This window comes from Lepisosteus platostomus, chromosome 13 (genome assembly GCF_059453375.1).
Source record: "Lepisosteus platostomus isolate fLepPlt1 chromosome 13, fLepPlt1.hap1, whole genome shotgun sequence".
Lineage (NCBI taxonomy): Eukaryota > Metazoa > Chordata > Actinopteri > Semionotiformes > Lepisosteidae > Lepisosteus > Lepisosteus platostomus.
Genome location: NC_142623.1, coordinates 25,642,852 through 25,658,176, shown reverse-complemented (window position 1 = coordinate 25,658,176; position 15,325 = coordinate 25,642,852). Strand labels below are relative to the sequence as shown.

General features: G+C 35.5%; 1 protein-coding gene across 1 annotated transcript in view; it reads left to right on the top strand.

Annotated features, from left to right (window-relative positions):
* The first annotated feature begins 1,561 nt into the window (after positions 1 to 1,561).
* col23a1b (collagen type XXIII alpha 1 chain b) overlaps positions 1,562 to 15,325 on the top strand; it is a 117,580-nt gene continuing 103,816 nt past the window's right edge. The window contains exons 1-2 of the mRNA XM_088603841.1: positions 1,562 to 1,576; positions 15,279 to 15,305. The gene's annotated coding sequence lies outside the window, so the exon portion shown is untranslated. The remainder of the gene's footprint in view (positions 1,577 to 15,278; positions 15,306 to 15,325) is intronic.

Here is a 15,325-nt window from a genome sequence, read left to right as displayed (position 1 = left end):
GGTAATATTCGTGCTAGAACACCAATTTGTAGCAAAAGAGAAAATTGAACTATTCAAACTGTACTGTTTTTAGCAAAAATGTTGAAATATTAGCGGTTCAGACCAGAAATACAAAAATTAAAAGATTAAAGTTTTTTTTTTTTGCTTTTTGGAAATGTGGACTTTTTTTTCTATAAAAGAGTAGCCTTGAAATTGGAATATGTTTATAGAATGCAATGTTGATGCTAATGCATGCTTAAAAGTAAAATAATTGTAAAATTATTGTGGGCTTTGCAGAATAGCAATAACATTTTCTAAACACAATAGTTATATTTTGTGTGTTCTAATGCATGGAAGACAGCATTGTAACAAAGTTTGTGTTAATACCCAAGCCTCTACCCCCTTTTCACAGGAAAACTCCAAGCAAACCATTCATTTTTACTAGGAAAGAAAAAAACATTCACCTGTATTTGTTTTATAATAAAAGAAAAACATGCTTGTATCTGATGAAAAATCTGGAAGGGAGAGATTCACATAGAATAAAGAAAAGGGGTTAATGTGATAGTGTATGGAAAAGAACAGAGATGAGAAGTGATTAAATAGTATTTGTGGTAATTGTTACAAAGGTAAAACACTGCTGGAGCCGAAGAAAAAGACCCTGACAGTGGGCATCACTCTAAGGTTCACTGCTATTGATCAGGCAGGTGTTAATTTGTTCACTCCAATATACAAAGTGTGTTCTAGTCATTAGATGACGCCAAGTAAAGCCATGTGATGAAACACAACACTTGTGTGTGCCTGGCCATATACTGCAAATAGTTTGGATATTACATGTTAGAAATTTGGACTTATTCAAGCAATGTTTTATATTTAACTCTTTTCTATTAGTGTTAAAATGTTTTTGAGGGATGGTATTCTATAAAGGAGCAACTGACAATTTTAAATCAGAAGATTGAAAAACAAAATAATTACATGTGTGCATACTCATAAACCTTTTATTCCCTGATGCAGAAATAAATTCCAAACAATCGTTTATGCAGTAATTAAACACATCCTGTTCTTGACACTAGTGTTACAATCACAGGAAGTTAATTTTTTTTAACCTATGTTTGAGGACCCTGTATTTGGTACAATTGACCCAAAGTAAGAAGGTGCAATGGTGTGTTTTACTTAAAATTCAATGACACGTTTCATAAAGGTCAAACTACTAGTGAGGGGTAAAGGCAGACAAATGAAACAATTTTACATCTTCTTTTTTGTGGCAAATTTGATCATTGTTTCCCCCAGTGTTCAGGTGCTCTTGAACAATGGTTGTTTTCTGACAACACTTTTAAAAGAAGCCTGATTAATAGCTTGCATACGTAGGATTAATTAGTTGTCCTCCTGCTGCAATATAACGAGGTGTGTGGTTCATTATTTACCCTGGCACCTGTATGCTGAGAGGACTGGCATCAGAGTGCCCATCCTAACTAACTTACTACCTTACTAGGTAGGTGCTAAAGCAGCTGTGAACACGTGTGTCTTTTTTAATTAGCTTGTGTCTGTGATCTGTCTTCTTTAATCCTAACAGGGCACGCCAGGCCGAGATGGTTACCCGGTAAATATTTTATTTTGATACAATTATTATTTCTTCAGTCACCTCTTTCCATGCTGCTTTCTCTTCCTGTGTCCTCTTTGGTTTACCTTTGTATGTTCTAGAGCTCTTATTGTCATCCTTCTCTCCCCTTTCAGTTTCTGTTTACATGTGTAGTGAAATAACAATAAACACTGCACTATTTAAAGATGCTGAGCTTCATATATGATATAGTTCATCAGTCCCATGACTCACTCCATGCCATTATATATTTTAAATGTACTTAAATTAGTTATGTTCAGAGAAACTAATGGCAATTATTCTAATTGAAATTGTTTGTGGACATCATGGTAAATGACAGTAGCAACCTGTACGTCAGCAGTAAACACAAATCTTACTGTTTTTTTGTGTCCCCATAGCAAGGAGTAAACCCTTTTTAATCCTAGTCCTGCTGAGGTACACTTGTGTATGGTGGATTTGACACAGGGACAGACACTGCATTGAAAGGGGGGTGGTTTCTAGGTCTAGGTAAAGCACTGGCACAACAGCTGGAACAAGTAGATAAATTAGTCTAATTAAACCAGTAATGAGTTGATTTAGGTCATTAAGAGATTAACTGGAAGGAAAACACCAGTCCCAAGAACCAGGATTTGACAACTCGGGCTCATCTTCTTCTCTCAATCTGCAAACATCACATTAGTGATTGCCTTCCTTTAACTGAAAGTATAGTTTTTAGACTATAGTTTAATTTATATTTTAGTTATTTAGTTTGTTTTTGCTTGTCTAGAAGAAGGTTTTTTCCCCTTTGTGTTACTGCTGACAGTGTGTTTTTGGAACAGAATATTCAGAAATCAAGCTGTATTTGAACTTAAAGTCAAATACATTATTTGTATTTGAGTTTAAAGTCATTAAAGAAATGGGGTTTTTAAGTGTGAAGCTGCCATGAGCATCTCAGGCAGATGGGAACACTCTAAAGAGAAATCACACAAATAGTTTTGCCTTCCAGTAAATAGAGCTCAGCCTGTATATATTCCAAAGCATATTTTTATTTATGCTGCCCAAAGGATGGACCATTGGGCAGCGTAAATAAATAAAAACCAAAAGGAAAGCTGCCATAATATTTATGGTTCAAACTATTGTTTCTTTTACTTCTTGGACCTTTGGCCTCTGAAGTACTGTGCTGTGGCTTTCCCATCATGCTATAATAGCATTATCAGGCAGTTCAACTGTCTAAGCTCTGGGTCTTTGGGTTGTCCTACATGCAACCAAGCTCCATGATGGTCAGAATCAGCTTTTACTTCACGTTTTTACTTCTAAATTAGAAATTGTCTGATGTTAACTTTATTCCTGCTATTTTTTTAAAAAAGAGGTGCATTTATTTATTGTAGTTTTTTGTGGAGCTACTAAATTATGAGTTCTTAGCCCAGGTCCTGTGGAGTGTTATGTCTACTGTTTTTTTTTCAATGGGCACTTAAGCACCAGTGTTAATTGATATATGTAATTGATCTACTTACTTGTTTAGACTTTTTCAACACTCAGTCCCTGTTTTCAAAAGCACACAAGTTAAAGTACATTGTTTACAGCTGTGTCAGCATGATGAACTTTATACCATATCTCTTCAGCTTGCTCATTTAAGTATTTGTAAACTTATTTATTCATGTTCAGAGCTAAATAGTTCTTATGAGCAGACACAGGTAGGAATGACAGTGTATTCAACAATCCCACAAGGACAGTGTGTTGTTTGCTTATATCTACAGAAGTTAGGAGAGTTCTGAAACTGTGGAATTGGCAGAGGATTGATACCAATTGCAAATCCCAAACAACTTATAAAATAGAAAATTGAAATCAATTAGTCTGCAATTAAGAATCAAGCTATAGCAAAATCTAACAATAGCAACCCTGGTCGTAGGGAAGAGAATGGTCCCCCAGGACCGTAGTTGAGAACCACAGATCTGAACAATAATATGTTATCTACTGTATGTACTCCAATCCATTTAGTGTTATAAATGTAGATTCAGTCAGCACAGGCACAAATAAAAGAAGTATTGAATAATGGTTTAGTACGGCAAAGTTTCATATTGAAAAAAATCAAAAGATCACCTTTAATAAAATCAGTTTTGATTTTACACAGTATCCTTAAACTATCATAGAGGGCCCTCTGGTGGTTAGTAAGGAAGCAATACCATTGATGTGTGTTCTGTAATACAGAAACTAGAGACAAGACTGTCTAACAAGCTTTTGTCTTTTGTGTGTCCATTAGAAGACTTCTTACCAGTGATAATCCTAAACAAAAAATATGTGAAAGCAAAGTTGTTTGTTTCTCTGGAAACATTGATGAAGAGCTGAAATCTCTTATTCTAATGTATACATTTATATTAATATAATAATAATAATAATAATAATAATAATAATAATAATAATATATCTAAAACATATAACCACTTTCTTCTTCTTAGTTCTGAACTATAGAGCACCTAAACTTTGAGAGCTTATTTGTCTGTGAAATGTCTTATTGCCTTTTAGAACCTCTAGATGTTTTGCCAGCTTTTATTAAATGAGTTAGTACAGTGTAATTCATTATACTGTATTTGTTCAGTGTGTATAGCAAGAACACTGTTATGTTAGTTATGATTTTAACATTTATCATCCATTAGTTTAGCTAATACAGACCTTCAGGAGCTATGTTAAAAATCTAATGGAGAACCAAATCTTAATATTATATTGTATAAATTATTATTTTTAATTATTATTGTATCAAATATTAAGTTTTCTAAAAACTGCAAACTTGATTCACTGGCAATTTCTTTAGCCAATTAGCTTACCCTGTGTTACACTCCATTTCTGGATTTGTAGTTAATAATTAACGGGAAATGCCTTCAGTTAATTAGTAGCAGGTGGTCTTTTGTAAGTTATTTATAGTAGTGCTTCCCGGTCTGTTTAGCAGGAATTTCCTGCAACCCAGAGGGAGGTAGAAAAGGTCTTAATCCAATTGCTTCAGATGGAAATAGACTATGGGGTGTGCAGTTTGCATATAGAGGAAGTGACATTAGCCCTAGCTACCCAGCTTAAGCTTCTCAGCTTAAAGCCAATGCTAGATTTGCACTCGAACCAGGGTAATATTATGCCTACTGCCTGCTTTTTCTACCCAGATACACATTTTCAAACCATCATTCCTTTTTTATTAAACAAGTTCCATAAAATTGTTTTACCTCACATTTTACAGCATGTGAGAAAGAATGTTTCATGTCACTCATAGCATGTCACTTTCCTGTTGCTCTGCCTCTCCATCCAGCTGTCTGGTTGTTCCAAAATGAACTGTTGTCATGGATTCTCACCTGGATGCTCTTTTTATCTAACATGAATTGTGAGGAAGTGAGATCATCCCACATTGATGTGCAGCATGATATTGGAGTAGACAGTCGATGAAGCCCCACTTGGTTAGTCTAGGCTGCTGCTCACAGAGAGATCTTCACATTCATGAGTCAGAAAGCAGCCAAGCACACTCTGGTGAATGTCATAGATTGGCTGGACAGGCCCATCAGTGTACTGAGTCTGTAGGTTATTTATAGGACTCTGACTTATTCTTCAAGAACCTCTTTGGTGTTAGACAGTGAACAAGTTCCCTCTTCTACAATGTCAAAACAGAAGCAGTGATTAATGAACACCAGAGCTTTTAAATTAATTCAAGGAAAGGTTCTCTTCAGAAGAAAAAAAAATGTAACTTGCAAATTGCTGGTTATATGAATTTATGTTTAAGGAGTGACACAGTGGAAGGAATCTTCTGTTCACCACTAGAGGGCCCCTCACACCACCAAGGCAGCTCTCGAAATTGTTTCTCTCCCTGATTGTCGGGTGAGAATGTGTATCATCAGCACCACCTGAGTTCCTAATTAAGTACCCTATATTACATTATCACATGACTAGCTCTAGCTGCCATTAGTGAAGTATTTGAGCGACTACACATCAGCTCTCTACCTTCTCTCAAGGTATTGACCCTCTAGCTCAGTGGTTCTCAACCTTTTTATCAACTGGGCTGCAACTGTGACTAAAAGAAAGTCTCGCATGACGCATATATTAATCACTACCAGGCCTGCCTTATCTGCATGCACAATAGCTATTATAATATATAATATATAATGTATAATGTATTATATAATATACACAGTATAATATTATAATAGTAATACAGTATTAATATAATAGGTATTAACCATGTGTGTATATATAAGCAAAGTGCTTCTGAAGTTGCACAGCTGATGAAGGACTTCCGTCCAAAACGTCCTGTTTCTCAAGCAACCTTGTGTACTACACTATAACTTTTCCAACCTCTATATATACTTCACCATCACTGAAAGATTTGCCCTGTTTAGCGAGTAGCCATGAAATTTTGAACGTGTCACCGCCTGGGACGCTTTTAAAGTAGTTCGCATGATTTTCTACATGCAGTTTGTTCTAGATTACTTATCTTGAGAGACCTGTCACTTGAATCAGGTGGGTATTGCTATCACAATTCTTGTGAGTAGTATCAAAATTTATTTTTACATTGTACATTTTGCAAGCGCCAATAATTTTACTACCAAGCAAACATAAAGGCAGCCCATCTCTATCAATCACGACAAATTGGCTCCTCTATTCTTCCAGTACTTTCCTACCTTCATCACTGATGCTCTGATTCTTTTTTCTGTTTGCACGTTTTCATGGTCTGTATTTGTTGAGTTGACATTTTCTTCCTTGGGCCTATGCTGTTTTTCACCCCTTACATGAACATCCATTTTTATTAACTAGCAGGCTTCTAGACTAGGCAATCCTGCTGTAGCATGCTATTCTTTGCACTCAGATGTATGACGGGCGTGACAGTGAAGGCAATATGAACTTGTGTTCTAGTGACGCACATTATAGCCTATGTGCAGCACTTTAATTAAATTAAATATCACCAGCGAATTTATTCAGAAAGTTTTACATAACTAGTTTTTTTTTATTATTTTTTATTTTTACCTATTTTTTATTTTTTTATCAAAGGAATCGACTGCAAACAAATGTAATTTATTAAAAAGGGGTCAGACATTGTGGGCCGCACTTTCGCATGTGGCAGGCCGCAGGTTGAGAACCACTGCTCTAGCCTGTGAAAGGCCAGTCCGAAGACCCACTTTGTTACATTTTTAATTAAGCATTTAAAGCATTAATACACTGACAGAAGTATAGTAACAGAAAAAAATGCTTGTATGATGAAACTTCATCAACTCCAATAATTTCAGTTTTACAATACATGTATTTTACATTACAAAGCCATAACATAGGTACTGTATGTAAACTATTTTCCAATTCCAATTTTTTACTGTTAAATTAGATAAAGTTAGCAAGATCTCAATTGTGGTATTTTACTAGAACTTGGTAATATAAATTGAAAAGAGGATTAGGATAGACCATTTGATCTGAACACTTTCAATTTTCATTTGTCCTAGCTCACATTTTTCAGCAGCTTTAATATACAGTGTTACTCAAGCAGTCCAAAGTAAGGAGTAACAACAAGGCAAAAATGAAATTAAACATGATAATAATGTTTAAAAACACATCTATACTGTAGTTATCTCAAGGATTACTCTGTTCTCTAAATAGAAGGAAGAAATTTACTTTGAAATTCATGACACACATTAAAAAGTATGTCTGTATTTTTACAGTGCAGGCACATACAATAAAGAAGTATTCTAAAAGCCAACCTGTCTGCAAAAGTCTTAGTGTGAAGAGCTCTTCTGCATTTAAAACAGATGTATCCTGTCTCTCCCTGTCTCCCAATGGATTTCTCAGTTTGAAGCTCATTTGAAAGGAAGTATCAGTACCCACTGAATATTTTTATTTAAAATGTTTTCAGCTTCCATTTTTTAAAGAATTCTTGGTGGTTTGCACTCCATAACACGATAAACCATATGGGAAGGAGGTGTTACATTCCTTGTGCTTTTTCTGTAGCCTGTAAAAGCAGACCTTGCTGCCCCCTAAGCTATGTTAGTTTTGTTTATGTTTTGGGGACATATACTGTAGCAACTGCTGTTTTTTCATGTTACATTTTCTGTTCATCATGTTTTTTACATTGTCATGAGCTTAACGTCTCATGTACAGCATTTGAGCTGTCGCCAGAAATGCCCGGTTTCAAATCCCGGTCACTGCTGAGTGACAGTCTTTTTCCAATTAAGAATTTAAGTTGTATACTCTTTAGACTTTTTAAATCATTTTAAACTTTGTATTACAGCATGTTATTCATTAAACATTAAAAATTCGTTATATTTTATAAAAGCAAGATTCCTCAGTTGAACAAAAGTACACCACCTTCCACCTTCATCATAAATATTTTAATGATGCATTATATTTTATGCATTAAAGTCTTTACTTAAGATATTAAATAGTATTAATAATGAATGACTTTGGACAGTCTGTAAGCTCAAAGTACTACCGTGGTCCACTTTCTTTGTAACCATCTGATTGCTCAGTTGGACAACTGTACTTCATTTTCTAAGAATGCATAGTAAGAACACCACTTGCTGTTATTGTAAAAAGATAAATGTTGTAGTGATTTAACATCACTTGATAGTTATATTAATATGGAATCATGTAACTAAACAGCTAAAGTAACACAAGTGGATGTTTTGGAAATCATTTGACATTAGTTTCTTAAAAAAAAATACTTCTGTTGTCCTTGTAGTGGTAATGAGCACTATAATGTAGCGAGCTGCATCCAGGTGGTTCAAAGCGTGATTAGAGCATTACATTCATAGTCCTGCGAAACTAGAAATTAGACACAAGAAGAGTATTATTGGACAATAATACAATGTGTGGCTCTGGTGGAATTTCTCTGTAAACTGAAGAGTTATAGAGAAGACATGTTGTGAATCGCCTCTTTTTACACTTGTAAGAACATTCCAATGTTAATGCGACACAGAAAATATTATTAATAACCTTTTAAATCTGAAGCTGTTAACTCTACTTCACTCGTGCATGTCAAGATCACAGTGCTCTCCTTGTTAGCTAAGACTCCTCCATACGCTTAAGTGGAAAATTAATAAAAACTGTCTCAGTGAAAAAACTTACCACGGGCACTTTTCCTTCCCCCCAGGTTGTTTAAAAAATACTCACTCTTAATGGGCTAATCCTTCAGTCATCTTCTGTGATGCAGTGCATCAGCTGGTCAGGTGACTGAGGGTGACCGACATTATTTCCGACTGCATTCTGAGGAATGTAGTTTCGACAAGAACCTCCATCTTGTCTCCATCTATCACTCTTCATCATGCGTGAATGAGTCAAATTAAAAATAAAACGTGTTTACAAGAAAGTGGATTACAGTATGGTATGCATGATTAGTGACACGGGGTCATTGTTATGATTTCTCTATTATTATCAAATCCATCAACTCATTCACTTGTGGTTATTTTGGAAACATTTTGACATGTTCCTTTTAACTACATTGCTGTCTATATTGTAGCAATAGACAAAATGAAACGCTTGGAGTTTGTAATGTAGGGCGCTCCGAATGAGTTAAACTTTGATGCAGGACAAATAAATGTATTTCCCACAAGTTATACTGTAGTGGCAGTACAGAAGCAGTTTGAAATTATTCGTTGTTAATAATAAATCACTTAGCTTTGAATATGTTGTGATATTTAGAAATATCAAAAGTGTCAATATAATGTCCATAATATTTGCTATTTTAGTTTTCAAAGAAATGTTTATTTGTTAAAAGAAATCTCATGGTGAAAGCTGGGTTCAAACCCCCAACCTCCAGCATGCAAGGTACACGCCTAAGCCATTACATCACACACGTAATCACGTGTGAATGAGTTAAACTGATGCAGACATTTACAAAGAAAGTGTACAACTGTGAGCTATATAAATATAATTAATAAAAGCTGAGCTATATGAATATAATTATATCATTATTAATTTCTCTAAATACATGTTTCCATATTATATTCCCTATTAATCAAATTCTAAAAAGTATGTGTTTTTTTTACTATGATAACGAGCGCAAATATTCACGTATATAAACTTAATATAGTCAGAAGGATTACGTGATAACTTTTCCAAAATAACCACAGTAGTTAACCAAATTAAAGACTTTGATGCTTAAAATGTTTAGGAAGAAAGTGGAATACTGTTGTGTATTTTTATTTAAACCACCAATACCACCTGTATCAGCCATATACAGTTTACATAATATGTTTATGTTCCTAAATTAATATCGTTTATGACCTTCAGACACATTATGCTCCTCTTCTTTTTATACTCAGCTACTTAATTTTCCCACTAGTTGTAAAATTCCATATTAATATTCAATATTAAGCAGATTTAAACATGCACAGTAAAGAGATTAAATGAAGCAATTGTTTCACTTACAACCAATGCACCACGAGTGCAGCCTGTCAGTGATTTTAGCCAGCCAATCACGTACTGCTAAACTGTAGATAATTTTACGCGGTACAGGATTTTACCGTGCATTTTGAATGGCTGCATCTGTATGTCTTAATATGTCCTAGAGATGAATGAATACCTCTAGTAATTATTTATTTACAGCTAAATCAGAGGGCTGTGGTAAAATGTTGTGTCTTTATTTCATTTCATCTTGTACAGTCCTCCTCTCACTGTTTTATTACATGCATTGTATACAGAAGATGCATATAAAAGAGAGAAATTATTGCTGAGTCAGCCCAAACATTAAATGGCAGGAACAGGAAATCTGTTTTAAAACCAGATACTTATGCAGTGTAAATCAAACCTGTCTGGGTCAAAGGTGAGGTTTAGTTTAAAAAAATACATCCAATTGAAATGACAGGAAAATGCTCCAGACATTGCTGCAGTACAACAAATTATCAGTGTGTGTCTTACCAAAATGGCAAACACATCCCTAACTTCAAAATCTCTGCCCTTGCCCTACATTAAACTTTAATCTAGTAACCATAACCTTATCGTAAAGCCAGCAGGGTTATGTCTGGTCTTTGAGGGTCACAGTCCAGTAAATTTTATAGGTCTGTTTAAATCCCCAGCTGTTTGTGAGCAAGAAAAGGCTTTGTTTGTCCAACTAGGCAAATAATGAGTTCAACTGGGTAATTAAAAGCCCAGGTAGAACTAAAACCAAAAACCTTCCAGTCCTAAAAAAATGAAATTGGGCACCCCTGAGGTGTGGGATCCTTCTTTTCCACTTCACTTCTGAAATTTCCAGCTATTCATTTTAATAGAAGGAAAAAGCAATGAGTTTGACTCCCACACTGTTTTATATACAGTGCCGTGAAAAATAATTTGCCCCCTTCCTGATTTCCTCTATTATTGCAGATTTTTGACACTGAATGTTTTCAGGTCTTTAACACAAAGCCATCTGTGGTCTTTAACACAGGGCCATAATCTCCAAATGGAGTACACTTGGAACAGTAGTGAATCTTTCCAGAAGTGGCCGACCTGCCAAACTTTCTCCAAAGTGCGCAATGTAAAATCATCCAGAAAGTCTCAAAGGATCCTAAAAAAACATCTAAAGATCTGCAGGCTTCTCTTGCCTCAGCTAAGGTCGGTGTTCATGACTTCACAATCAGAAAGAGACTTGGCAAAAAAGGGGTTCATGGGAGAGTAGCAGGGCGGAAACCACTGCTAACCAAGAATAATATAAATGCTCTTCTCACATTTGCCAACAAGCACCAAGCCTTTTGGGAGAATGTTCTATGAACAGATGAGTCAAAAGTGGAACTTTTTGGACGACATGGGTCCCATTATGTCCAGCGTAAAGCCCAACACAGCATTCCACAGTAAGAACATCATACCAACAGTCAAACATGGTGGTGGTAGTGTGATGGTGTGGGGATGCTTTGCTGCCACAGGACCTGGAGGAATTGCCATAATTGAACCATGAACCATGAATTCTGCTCTGTATCAGAAAATTCTTGAGGATAATGTCTGATAATCTGTCCCTGAGCTGAAGCTGAAGCATAGTTGGGTCATTAACCCGGAAGGATTAACCCCTGGTACTCATTTGGAAAGCAGACTGAGTGGACCTGGGAGCCATCTGGAAGGAATTAGAGCAAGCTACATCGCTTGCTGCTACCTAGGATTGAACCCAGGACCTTCCAGTTAGGAGCTAGATACCCTTGCCATCTGAGCTACCATAGCTCCACCTAACATTTTACCTAAAGGAATCCTGAGTCAACTGAGTAAAGATTTTATTAAACTAATAAAAATTGCAACAAATTCATAAAGTTATATTCAGGAGCATGACTAAATTGTTCTTGTTCTTTCATTTAATTAGACAGACATAACACAGTTACTCATTAACATATACTTGTTTACTGGTCTCAGGACCCTGGATGCCACACATTCTCTCAGTTCATTCCACAGATGTTCAGTAGTTATTAAATCCAACCCATAGTTGTCTCACAACCCATATTCTTATCTCAAAAGAAAGCCATTGTTACAAAAACAGTGTGAAATGCAATCAGCCATTCCAAGGTGTCATTCATGGTCTCCCAGTTTGTGTCTCTGCAAGACTTGTTTGGCTGTTACATCTTTCCAAGTTAGAATCAATATTTCTAATTTGCAAGCTGCCTAGAAAGTGAGTTTGCCTGACAGCCTCCAACAGATCACATCATATATCCTTTTTTTAATACTTTATGAATTATCCCACTAAATACTGAACCACACTGAATGCTTTTACTGAAGCTTGCTCTCAATGAGACACACAGGCACACAGACAGGGAGAGGGAGAAGCTTGGGGTCAGAGCGCAGGGTCAGCCATTCATATGGCATCCCTGGAGCAGCTGGGGTTAAGGGCCTCGCTCAGGGGCCCAACGGAGTAGTATTCCTCTGCCTGCTGTGGGATTTGAGCCTGAAAGAGGTAGATCGTGTTCGCAACAAGCTATAATAATTAACTATTTGGATACATCTGGCTATGTAAAAAATGTAGCCAAAAGGATTGCTCTAAAAGTTAAATTCCAAACTTTTAACACGTCTTCTCTGTAACTCTTCAGTTTACAGTTTGTCCATGGTCATTCATTATTAATATTATTAAAATATATTCCATATTACATTTAAATTGGAATGTTTTTACAGATATAATAAGAGTTGATACACAACGTATCTCCTGTATAACTCTTGAGTTTACAGAGAAATTCCTGCAGACCCACACAACATTGTAACAACAGTAACTGGCTCACTAAAAGGTACCGTGTCTTCACTGTCATGGTACGGGTTTCAACATGTTGATAAGCTGTTCTCCGGTTACTGGCAATTGTAAAAATAACCCTTCTTCCCTCCTTTGTTTAACTTAAAGAATTCTGTGAAGAAATCCTTAATCACTTAAAATAACTTATCCAGATACGCACACTCATGCAAGAGCCAGTTTTTCCAGAAACAACCTCCCAGTAACCTCCCAGTAAGACTTTGGACTTTGCAGGACTGTACAGTACAATATATGGTTTAAAGTTTGATGTAAATTCAGTAAATTATTGGCTGCTTACTGGCTGCTGAAATTTGTATTATGACAAAACATAGATTTTCTTAATTCAGATGTAAACCTGAAAAGGACACATTGTTAAATCAGTACATTTTTTTTATAATAACATTAAGTGGTCTTCTTACAATGTATTCTTAGAAAAGATATAACAGTATATAAACTTTATAATGTTAGAATAAACACGTTAAAACCATAACCAACTGTAAGTCACCAAGTTAAAGACTTTGATGGATAAAGTATTTATGAAGAAGGTTGAATACTGTTTTGTACTTTTTACCCTACCATCTAGCTACCCTACCATCTACTGTGTGTACATTAAGTATGTATTATGTTTTACTACTGTTATTTTCCACTACCAAAATTTACCTTTGGATTCTCTCTATGTGGATGCAAATCTGAAAGAGGCACATCACATTCACAAGCTACAGTATAATAAACTATTTTTTTTATATTTCCAACTGAGTAATCTTGCGTTTACAAAATATACCTACACTTAAATTAGTTCAATATTTTGGATATGCTGTAATACACAGTTTAAAATTAATAAAAGTCTAAACAGTATATAACTTAAATCTATAATTGGAAAAAGATTGTCCTTCAGCATTGACAAAGATTCTAAACCAGGTGTTTTCTGGCGACAGCCATATGCCACGTTAAACTTTCACTGGTGGTTTTACAAAGTAGTACAACTGCAAAACTTAGATGCCATTTAGGCAATATAAATTAATAACTTATATTAAAATGTTATAATTCCCCATTTCAAGCTATTAAATTGTATAATTACTGTGAAAAATACGATTTTATATTTTTAATTCTGTTGAATTCTGTCTAATTCAATTTAACATGATTAATTACCATTGCCATAGTCAATTGGTATTTTGTTACCTTTAGGCAGCAACTTGTGAATGTCTGGCTACTATGCATAGCGTGTGTCCAGGAGATGATTAAAAGCTTGAATATATGGGTTATGCCCCCTTGTGTGTCTGTATGTTTTGTTTTGTTTTTCCACTTCCTGTATTCAGCTACCCCCCTACCATTGGTCCATCACTAAACCATCTTTGCCGTTGTGACATCATGTTCAATCAACTCTCGACCAATCAGAACTCATTTTATTCAGTATTTAACTTGGAGGTTTTCTGAATGAAGGGGCCTTTCGCTTGACTTCGGTTCTGCTTGGGTCAGCTTCGTTTCGCTTTCATTTTGCTTCGGCTTCGTCTCTCTGTTTTCGTTCGTTTCACTTTGTGTGTGTTTTCGTATAGCTTTGGCTTTGTTGGTTTGTGTTCATCTCCTTGTACTTTCATTTTTTTGTATTATCTTTACTTCGCCATTACCTTGCTCAAACTTGTTATATCAACCTCTGCTCTTTTGTACCCCATTCCTTGTGTCTACTCTTATTTTCCCTTATTTGTATTTGTAGTTCACTTGTGTATTTGTATCAACTTTTGTGTTAAGGGTTAGTTAAGGGTTAGTCGGGTACATTCTGCACACGTAGTTGGTCTTTGTATTAGTAACACTAGTTTAGGGCAGGTGAGTGTCTTTTGTCTTGTATTGTTTTGGGTAGTAAGTGAAGGTTTAGCTAGGGCGTTAGAACACACCGAAGACCGAGTGTTTCGGGTTTTGTTTTGGTAGATAGGTCAGCTTTCCCTCACGTTATTCTGTTTGTTATTTTCTTTTCTTTGGCACCACTCTAGTTCCCTTTCCCTGTGTGTTATTGTGTCCTAATTACGTACCGGTCACTTATTAACTTTAAAATAAATCACTTTTGTTCCAAAACTTGTCACGCTTCCTAGTCCCTCACCAGAAACCCACCTGCATCTAAAACCATCCTAAATGTTACACCCCTTTACCCCTAGACACTTGGGGTCATAACAATGAGAATGTAAAACTGTCATTTTGAAATTACTATCCGGAAATACTGGATAAATGTGTGGTTATAAATCTATATTAGTTTTTCTTCTTTTATGCCTTCCTGTTTGCTGTGTTAAAATATTTCACTCCCTTTTTCCAATGCTTCTCATTTTCCAGTCTTGGTGGAAATTGTTTTAATAAATGTAAGCATGTGAATGAGTTCTGATGATTTAGTGATTACCGACTGATAGCAAAGAATGGTTGATATGAGTAAATTCTAAAACTTTTTGAAGTGGAACCATTTTTTATGTGCAGGTTCTACAGTACATCAACTGAAATGTGGATTGTTTTTTCCCTCCACAATGCAACTATCATTTTAAGAGTTCTTTCCATTTTCAGGGTCCTCTTGGTTTGGATGGAAAACCGGTAGGTATTTCATTGTTAAA